This window comes from Psittacula echo, assembly GCF_963264785.1.
Source record: "Psittacula echo genome assembly, chromosome: 6".
In the NCBI taxonomy this organism is placed as follows: Eukaryota; Metazoa; Chordata; class Aves; order Psittaciformes; family Psittacidae; genus Psittacula; species Psittacula echo.
In genome coordinates, this window is record NC_137743.1 from 20,096,221 (window position 1) to 20,107,351 (window position 11,131).

The window sequence follows — 11,131 nt, forward strand, 5'->3', positions numbered from 1 at the left end:
CCTGCCCTGAAGAAGCTGGAGCACAGCAGTGCTGTAAGAGGCTGAAAAACCTCTGCTCTTTTCTGTCTGTCCTATAGGCTTGAAAATTATCCTCAGTATGAGGCATCAAGTTAGGAATGTCTGAGTTATTTCCAGACTGCCTAGGGTACTTACTTTGGTTCCTGTTCTTTGTGTAGGAAATGGGGCATTTATGTGCTTTACTTGAAAGACCCATGGACGATTCATAGCTCTGAAGCCTTACTTCCTGAAAAGAGAGGAGAGAAGCAGGGTGCCTATCATGAGTTCCAGGGCTTTCCCACAGATACCAAACCCTCAAGATTGCTTCCAGGCCCCTTGAGATCACACATGCAAATATATACAGGCAAATCTGTATATCTGTATGGCTTCTTTCTTATGTACACCCATGGCTACATGCTTTCACGTTCAGAGGCAGCCTCCCTCCTCTTTCATCCCAGACGGCTTCCCAAAGGATACTGCTACGTAACTGTAACTGAGGTGGAATGCTTGGGGCTAATATGGGGACATTGCCACATACAGAAAGTGCAATTGCTTTCTGCAAAAGTATGTCACACCTAAGTCATTTCTTCCCTTCTGGACTTGAGCGTAGCTCACCTCCAAGGAGAGCAGTTAGCAGGTGTGAATTGACCTTTGGCGAATGACACAATTGTGCCTTAAAGCAGCTAACGAAATGTGTTCATTCTTCCTACTGGATTTATTGCTAAACTCCATTCACAAAATAAAAGGGATTGCTAACTTCTGTTGTTGCAAGGAGATTCATGCAGATACTAACTGCCCTAATTCAGAGCTAGATCACAGCTTGTCTTGTTTCTTGAAAACAAAAGCCTGTATGTGGGAAAATTACCTGTTACTGAGAAGTGTTTGTCCTTTAACTGAAACCATGATTCTGTGATGCCGTAAATCTTGGTCTCATGACACAAAATGCATTACCGAATGAATCCCAGTGCACTGTTCCGGATCTGCTCACAGAAATGTCTCTTGGTTAACTATCAGGTTAAATGGAATTAGCAGGCAGCATAAGGCCATTCCAAGGCTAGGTTAGACAGAGCCTTGGGTGACATGGTTTAGTGTGAGGTGTCCCTGCCCATGGCAGGGGGTTGGAACTAGATGATCTTAAGGTCCTTTCCAACCCTAACTATTCTATGATTCTATAATTCTATAAGAACGGTGTGTGGACTTCAAAAGCAGTATAGACTCCTACTGTGATCTACATAGGAATCAATCGTTTGTCCATGTCACATTTTCTGCTGAATGTGCTGAGCCAGTGTTGGTGGCCAGGAAACTGTGTCCTCAAAAGCTATAGACAAAAAAAATAAGTCTAATTTCCCCAAACATGTCTAAAATTCCCTGAGGTTAAATCAAGCTAAGCACTGGGACAGCTTTCCTGACAGTGAAAACCTGATGGGCCAAGTGCTGCTGGGAATAAATGATCACAATTTTCACAATAAGCAGTGAATTCTGGGTCCCCACTGGTACTCCTGGGATTCCCTGTACTGCTGGAGTGCAGGCTGTAAGTGGGAGGAGTCAAGGTTTTAGTAGTTCAAAATCACAATCAGAAGAGAACATGTGAGAAAAATAATTGAGCAATAGGGGATAAAAGTGATTTCTTGACCAGAGTCAGACATTTGATGTCAGAGCCAAGATATCATCTGTTTGAAAAAACCCAACCAAACGTAAGCATGTTAGACAACCCACTTGACGTCTAGATTAACTAGATATCTGAGAACTGTTTTGGTTTATTTAGTAAGGTTTGTGCTTTCTGTACCACAAAAAGGGCTGCACCGTGTTGGGGGAATGGAAGAAGTTATTTGATTTGTCATTGGTAAAATACTCCTGTGGATGATTTATCAAAACTCCCCAAGAACAGAATCACAGAAAAAAAAAAAAAAATAGGCTGGAAAAGGCCTCTGGATATCATCTTTGCCTAACTTCCTAGTCAGAGCAGGGTTGACTTCAAAGTCAGAGCAGGGTCCAGAGCAGGTCCAGGTTAGTTAGGTATATCTTGAAAGATGGAGATCTGATGTCTCTTGGCCCTGTCCCAGTGCATGCCCCCCTCTTGGTGTATTTCGTTTGACCTCATGGCTATGCTTTTGTTAATGCAACCCAAAAGGAGGTTAGGGATTAGCTTTCAGCAGCCTTATCTGCAAGGATCCCCTGATAACCTAAGGAGCCAGCACCTGGCCTGTGCCAGTATTGGGGTTGTTCCCTTCTAGAAGCAAGACTGCATTTGATGAACTCCAAGTGGTTCTTGTTGCTTCCTACCCTGAATAACTTTCAATTTTATAAATGTGGTATCTACTACTAGGACTGGGTTTTGACAGAGTTTTTCTGCTTCTTTTGTCAAGAAGATTTTGTTGTGATAGAAAAAATTAATTCAATACTTCACATTTATTTTAAGGCTGACAATGCAAAAACATTTCCAAATTCTTCAAAGCTGCTCTGGAAATTCACAGTTCCTATGTGAACTTATTTACGTGTTACTCTTGAAAGTTCACACAGGTTGGCTCAATAATTGCATAGATTACAAAATGAAAGTAGTTAACTTATTTTCATGGTATTATAAAACTTTGCTTTCTGTTTTTCTGGTGGGAAATGAGTCAGCAGGTAGTTAACACGTAATTTCTGAGATATCTTGAGACCTCCTAGGATTATTTCTTATAGATTATAATAATCTTCTGTTTCCAAATATAATTTATAACTATTATTGCAGTAACAGTCTTTCTGATTCACATAGGTGCATTGTTACAGGTGTTACTGTTTCAGCCCTTATTTTACAGGTCCTATTACTAACTGTAGGTAGTGACTTCTACCAAGATGAGGTTTTGACTTGGACATTGGACTGCTTCTTCTGTGTGTGGGCTGGCTAGTGGCTGAGACCTAGCGAAAATGGGGCTGGGTTTCACTTCACTCAACTTCAGACATCTACAACACAGACACCAACATGTGATCAAATTAATCCCACCGAGTAGTTTACCTGGAGTCCTACAAGAGTCTGGCAGTCTTGAAGGTGGGTCTGTGGCCGCTGAAGTCACCATATGTCTCTACATATTGTTTTATCAATGTGACAACTCGGAAACTCTTTCAAAGGCAGCAGTCTTTGGTAAATGGACAGGACAGACCACGGTCATGCACCAGGACACCACTGCCTCTGTGGCTCACGCCAGTCAGCTTCACTGCTTTCCTGCAGCAGGTTCTGTCCAGAAATATTTTTCCCCATTGCCTGGGAATATCCAGGGGCAAACAGTCAAATCAGCTTTCAAATTTTTACATGTCAAAAAGGTAAACCAAAAATTTTTCATTTCTTTTTTTCAGAGTTCCATGATTCTTTGTGCTAATTTTAACAATGCAATTTTACATTTGTAATTGGAAAGTATTTTATTCATTGCAAGTACCTTTTGGACAATTTGAAAACTTATTATTTTTCAACCAAAATGTGAAAAGGGAGTGGTGATTTTTTTTTTCTGTGAACAGCTTCAGTGTTCAAAGCTCAACATTTAATCTTTAAAATAATTCACATAATCTGAACAGGTTCATTCTTTTTCTAGGCAGGAAGAGATACACGTTCTGAGACTTGTGATTGTAACTCAAATGCACGTGTAAAATGCGAATGCAGACTTTGAAAGTATGAGTGTAACTTGCCCAAGGACAGGCTAAGAAAACAAACCGATTTAAAAATTATTAAAAAGAAGGTGTGAACATAAATGAATTCCAGAGAATGCCAGCAGGGTTCTCTATCCCCAGCCAGCCAGGCAGCATAAACAAACCAATTAACAGCACAACCATGGACATTCTCCTATTGTTTCTTGGATGACAGCTTATGAATATATTACTTGGTTCTCAAGCAAGGCCAACCTTAGGTACAAGCAGTCTTTCAGCTCCCCAGAGCTCTGTGCTCCTCAAGACCAGCCGCCATCTTTACCACATGCTGTGACGAGGACAGCACGTTGTGGTAACCCCTGTGTGCTGGTTGCCTCTCTACACAGGAGCACACAGGGTAGATTATGCCTCTTGCTTGATAGCAGCCTTCCAGTATCTGAAGGGGGGCTATAAGGATGCTGGGGAGGGACTCTTCATCAGAGACTGTAGTGACAGGACAAGGGGTACTGGGTTAAAACTTAAACAGGGGAAGTTTAGATTGGATATAAGGAAGAAATTCTTTACTGAGAGGGTGGTGAGGCACTGGAATGGGCTGCCCAGGGAGGTTGTGAATGCTCCATCCTTGGCGGTGTTCAAGGCCAGGTTGGATGAGGCCCTGGGTGGCATGGTTTAGTGTGAGGTGTCCCTGCCCATGGCGGGGGGGTTGGAACTAGATGATCTTAAGGTCCTTTCCAACCCTAACTATTCTATGATTCTATAAGACCTTGCAAGTTCCATGATGTATGATAACCTGTTCGTGTTTCAAGTCTCATCTCCAGATTTGTTTCACCAATGCTTCAAGGTGCTTGAGATGGTGCTAGGACCTGTATTTTAAGGTAAGAAAATTGAGGGGAGTTGAAGGTGGGCATAGGAAAGAGCGGAGAAAGGGCTTTGTGATCTTGATTTAAGAAAATAGGTTGGGAAAAATAAGGTTCATGAAGCTGGAGGTGAAAAACCATATGGATGATACCCCAAGTTGATTTTTCTTTTTAAATGCTTTAGGACCTTGCCCCTAAATTTTACATGACCTTGCACTGCCTTGTTCTTAAGCCCGAAGAATGAATTGCAATTTCCTCCTATCCCTCATTCATGTAATATTCAGTTTGTTTAAATGGTTCTATCTCACCCTCTGAATCAACCAATCTCTGAACATCAGTGAACACTATTATCCGTATTTCAGTAATGCCTTTCATTAGCACAGAGCATCCAGATACTTGGAAATAACTCCAGAGGGATTTGGATAAAGGCCTGGTCTTATTTTCCCATTGAATCAAACGTTAAAAAGTGGAGCAGGAATAGGCCTGAATTTAAGCATGGTTAGGAGGGTGTGCTGAAGGACTGAGGAAGTGTTACATACACGTAAACTGTCACCACCTCTCATAAGAAGAAGAAAAAGGGAAAAAAGAAAGTTTTAACCCTTTCTTTGTGCTATTTCACAGAAGAAGCGCAAGGGTTTGTCTTGTTGATACTAAGATGAAGAATTTGCTTTATCATATTTGGCAATGAGCAAGACCATAACAGCATTGGAATACCCATTCAGCTAGCATAAATGTAGCATTGGACCATCTCTGTGCTCAGCTAGAGATCTGAGACAAGTTTATTCTGCCAGAAAGCCAATTACCCTGCCTTGTTAACACTAGGAATTGTGGAGAAGGCAAGACACCATTTCTCTGGAAAAAGAGAGCTGTTTTCAGGGTTTCTAAAGTCCCAGATAATAGTCAACATCTTTGAAAAGGAGGTTATTGTTTTAGTGGCTTTACATGAATCTAGAACTGGGCAGCTATTTTTGAGAATATTATACTGTTCCCAAATATATTCTCTCAGAACAAAGGAGGAATAAACAGTAGTACAACTGATGTATATTCAAGGGCCAGTTCCTGCAGAGTTCCAAGCATCTAGAAAATTCCAAATAAACTGGTAAATCCATGGGAAAATAAGGAGTACCCAAAAATGTGCAAACCTAAATTTGAGATATTGTACATCTTTCAATTTTTAACTTTCACTTCCACAGCTTTCAAACTTCTAGTAGCAATGTGCATCTTTTATGCAATAAAAAAATAACTTTTCTGCCCTTGACCAGGGTAAATAATGTCAATAATCATATCTTCCACATCTCGTTTTCCTACTTTGAAGTAACGTTAATACTTTTTCTCACTATAACATCTGCTCCCTTGGAAGTCTGTTTATCACGATCTTAGTTAGAAGACTCATATTAGTGGGAAAAAGCACATCTGGGAAGAAAAGCCTTTATATGACATCTTCACCAAAGCAATTCCCCTGAAACCCAGTGTTGGTTTGCCTCAGCAAATCCTGGCATAGTCCCAGCAGTACAATGAATCACTTTAAATGGCAAGCAGTGTGAGGACCAGGCATAGATTTGGTAAAGGCATACTTCCAGGTAGAGATCTGTTGCTATTGAATAGGGCTCCTGGCAGATTAACCCCTTGTGCCACTAGAAATGCCACAAGGTACCTTCTTCTTCTCCATGGAAAGGGAAGGTAAGGTATGGGCTGTCTTCTGTGTGTTCATATAGTTCTGCCCATAAGACTGAAGTCCTGGCCAGCTCTGAAAGACAACACATAGTTCTCTTACACACAATGCTGTATGGCAGATGGGGGAGAAGATGTGTATGCATTTACCTGAAGCTTGGTGTGACCTAGTTTGAATGAATATAATGTTTGTGGGGACATAAACCCAAGAGGTCATGGGGTTAGGCCTGCCTGGCACACTGAATGATTTCTCAGTGGCATGTAATTTAAGTTAATATTCTTCTCTTCTCATGCACTTCCTCTGCCATATCAAAAAAATTCTGTCCAAATCTAGTGGTTGCTCAACCCTGGCCCAGACTTGGATTAGAGACTTTCCTCTTCTGTGTTGCATGTTCCCATATCTAAGGATCATGTAATTTCAGTCCAGACAGCCGCTCTCAAATGAGAAAAAATATATCCAGTATATGCAGTCTCCATTAGAGAAAACAAAACAAAAAAAGAAAAAGAAAAGAAAAAAAATAAAGACAGCGAGAGCAGGAAAGATTAAAAAAAAAGGGCTTGCTTTCATTATAAGTGGGACCAGGAATGTAAAAGTTCAACTACCAGAATGCATTTGCTTTGTACATTTTAAACCTGCTGTAGCTAGTATAACCGGCACATGCAGTTGGATCTAATTGATGTTTTCCAGCTTGACCTAATTGATGCTCTGATTTGCAGTCACCTACCTCTAAGAGCCCATGTTTCATTACATTTTACCCTTGCTCCTGAAATCCTAAAATCCCCACGGGGAGAAATAGATTACAGCTATCCAGGGCTTTTGTGTGTGAACTGACAATTCTTTCTCCCCTACAATTTTCTCCATCTACACATGAACAATGAAAATACAGTAGCTTGACAAAGAGGTGTATTAGTTACTCCTAAATACTCCTTATTTAGGCAGACATAACTCCTTTTACCTCACTAGGAGTTTTACTCAAACTCAGAATGAAAACTGCAATGCTCTAAAGTCAGCTCACAGATATTTTCATGAACTAATTGAGATGTTTATATTACAAAACAGAGTTATTCTCAGTCTCTGCTCATGAAATTACAAAGAAAAAGTTATTTGCTGAAGAACATGTCAGTATTTTCCATTGAAAATTATTTAAAGAAATGCTTTTGAAATATGGAAACCTCATGGTTTTTGCTTTAAATAAGCATTTCAGTCATCATAAAAAATCCTCTCTAATGTCTCCTGCAGCTTTGATTTCAAACATGTCACATTCTTCATTAAAGCAATCATTGTTAAAACAGAGGGACATAAAGCAACATAGGATTTATTCCTTCATTAAACTGATGATCCGTATATGAAGCCAATTAACATTATGAGTTTGGTGAACATCAAGTGTAAAGAGGTTACAGAAAATTAAAAGCAGTCACCTTGGTCTTTAGATAAAGAAAGAACACTTTTCTATTATAAATTATAAGAGTGTCCAAGCGGGACAAATCGGCAAATTTGGTTAATTAGAAAATACATTTTACTGCACATGAATTAGGGTAAAATAACCTTTTAGATGCTAGCCATTTTTTGTGGTCAGGTATTAAGAATCATGGGAAAGGAAAGTGTTTGGATATGGAAAGGCAAGAAAGCCGTTTCATCAAACTTGAGCCATTCAGACTTCCTTGAGGTTTACAAATGATTCCCTCAAAACTGACTTCTTTCAAGGAAAACATCCATTCAGTGATTTTGTTCATCAGTTCAGTCCTAGGTTTTATTGTCATTGGGGGGAAATGAGAAGATGTGTGTTCGTGTGTGCAGCACAGGAACAGTTCTGCTGTAAGACAGGCACAATCAGCAAAACGTTTATCCAGAGTTATGTTTACTGGGACTTTTCTTTACAGACCTAGTATCTAATACTGATTTAATAATGGTAATATTAGTAGCAATGGTAATAATGATAATAGCAGCAACATCAGTGATGATGATGAGGTATGTGAGAAAGACCTTAAGGACTTTGCATAATTTTTTTTTTCTGAAATATTTTATCTTCCACGTGTATGTTATCTCATGCCACAGCTTGTTTTTGCTGCCTGCCTCTGGTAGCTAGATGAGACGAACTACCAGAGAAATACTAGCCATGATCTGAAGCAATTTACTGTTCTGGGTTTTTTTGCCTGTAGTCCCAGCTTGGCAGGAAAGCTTTTCTACACGGAGAGACCTAGAAACATGCCTGACAACAGCCTTCCCCCGGGGAAGGGACTAACCCCGCTCAACACCCCAACGGGCCGCGGCGTTCCGGGCCTTTCCTGGCCGTTACGCGGGGCAATGGGCGCTCTCCATGGTGCTGAAGGGCGGCGCCGGCGGCCCCGGGCTCCGGCCACCCGAGATCGGCACCCAAGACTGCGTAGAGCCAACTTTCAATTATGTCAATCCCACGTTTCGTGCATTAAAATTAAACAGGCACCGGGGTGGTGAGGGGTGGAGGATTATATATTGCTTAGTTATCTCCTTGTTTTGCAGCTGCTGCTCCCTGGGAGAAAGTTGAGCTGCACCCAGCTCAGGGTCTTTTTGCATCTGTTTAAAAAGCAGCGACTTGGAGCATTTCCCCGTGCTCCATTTCACCCTCTCTGCCTCCCACAATCCTGCTGAACTTGCAGGCTTCAAACTGCTGGGGAAAGTGAGTGTTGGAGCCAAAGCAGCAATGCAGCCCCCTGACTAGAGCAAGGCCTGAGAGCGCCATAATAAAGTTATTATTATTTTATTTGAGGTTCCTATGATAAAACACTCTCACTCCTCTCTTCCCAATGTCAAAAAAAAAAAAAAGGCAAAGACACATCTGTCTCTGTGCAAAGAGGTCCTACCATACTGGTCCTGAGTGGATTTTAAAGCTGAGTATGCACAGGCTGGGAGGGGAGGTCCAGACAGCACCTCTGGGTTATGTCCTTCTTTTTAAGGTTAATTGACATAAGGCTTGTGCTGCTTTTTTAAGGAGTACAGTTGAATTCAGAACACTGGTCTGGCATCTTGCAAGGTGCTGTGAAAGCTGTCTCAATTAAAACTATACCTTGCTGTTCAAACACTTGCCTGGATGGTAAGTCAGTATCTGTTGTCAAACAGATAGCCAAAAGCATTTATGTGTGTGTATAGATGCAAATATATATATATGTGTGATATATATAAAACCATATTTGAATGCAGCTCTCTAAATCTATTACTAGTATGCTAAAGTTATAGGTGAATGGATAAGATAAAATCAAACCAAATCAGTTTGGATCTCAGATACAATTATTTTTTGCCTTGCTTTGCTAAAATAATGCTTTACAGGACTGAAACATAACTTTGGCTTGAATATACATTAGGGGAATTTCCACATCTATGCTTAGTATAAAAGGCAGATAGAGCAGGTGATATTTCTAAGGCTTATTAGTGTTTATTTAATGAGATCATATATGCAGAGTAACTTCACAAAGACGTGGTCTCTTCAAAATCTCTGTTTCTGCATCTCTATCGTCTGTATCCATCTCCTTTGCTCTGGCATGAACGTGCTATGTCTTTAAACTCCCATCAGATCTAAGAGAGCCTGTGTAGATTTGCTCGCCCTTCCTGCACAGAACATTACAATGTTTATAAAATATTAAATTTGTGTAGTCTGACGGAGAAGCAATTGTTCCAAAATAAAATCAGCAGTCTAGACGAAACATAGACACCAGAACTTATCAACAGTTGTCTGACTTACATCTTCTGATGCATCTTGAGTGGGTCATAATACCAACTTTATTTTCAGTGGTGCATAAATTAATTACATGCATTTAATAACCAAAATATCATTATATTCCCCCTTTAATATCATAAAGGCTTTACGCCAGGGAAGCACTTAATGTGCAGGGGGCCATAACAGGCTATTATCCTTGTGTAATGCTATTACAGAACCAATTATGCGCCATTATACTTGCTTTTTTTGCAGTTTATGTGATTTGATCCAATCCCGCGTCCCTGACTTGAAAATTTCATCTGGGTACTTTAAAGTCTAATTTTCACCCGGGCTGAGGCAAGGGCCATCTCTCTCCGCTGAGCCCATGTCTCGGATGCATTTTAAAAGTAATTGCAAAGGGTCCCGCCGCATATCATTTGCAGACGGGAAGCGAGCATAAATCCAGAGACCCCTCGCTGTGAACAAAATCAAACTTTGCCGCGGTACGACCGCTTGGAAAGGCAAGGCGTGTGCGAGCGGCCCCCCAAAACCCACCCGGCGGCAATTAGCTGCCGCTTTGTCAGCGCTGGGGTCCAGGCGGCCGGGCAGGGCTGGCACGGCTCGGCTCGGCTCGGCACCGCACAGTACGGCGGGCCCCCACCTCCCGGACCCGCAGTCCGGGACGCCCCGGGGACGTGAGGAAGGGGGGACCTGCCGGGGGCCGCTGAGCCCCGGAGAGCCAAGGCTCAGGAAATAATGGGATTTTGGTGCTGCCGTTCACATTCCTGGTGTTTGCTGAGAAATGACGGGATTTTTTTTTTTTTTTTTTTTTTTTTTCCCCTGCTCTGCACACCACGTGGGCCATTTGTAGGGCCCAATAGACCTATCCAAGTTACTCACTGTAGACAGCGCTGGAAATAATCAGATTAAGGCCAATTATGCGTGAGATTATAAAGGCAAGTGCTGAGAGGCAGAGCATGCTGTAGACAGATATAAAGACATCTGGCCACTTCCAGAACTCCACAGAGCCCTTCTGTCTCTGCAGCCAACAACTCACAGCGCCTTACTCCAGTGCAAAATACCCCCCAGACCTTACTGGTGATTTTTACTTCGGTTTAGGTATGGATTACTATTTTTATTTGCCTTCTGGATTTTTTTATATGACTGCATATAAATCTGATATTTTATTCTTTTTCCTTGCCGAGGACATGGATTCCAACCTGAACACAGCTCCCAGTGTGCTGGATGCTTTAACGAGAACACTTCTAGGTTTTATTGCTGTTTCATTTAGGCAGAATATTTTTTTTTTTTTTTTAA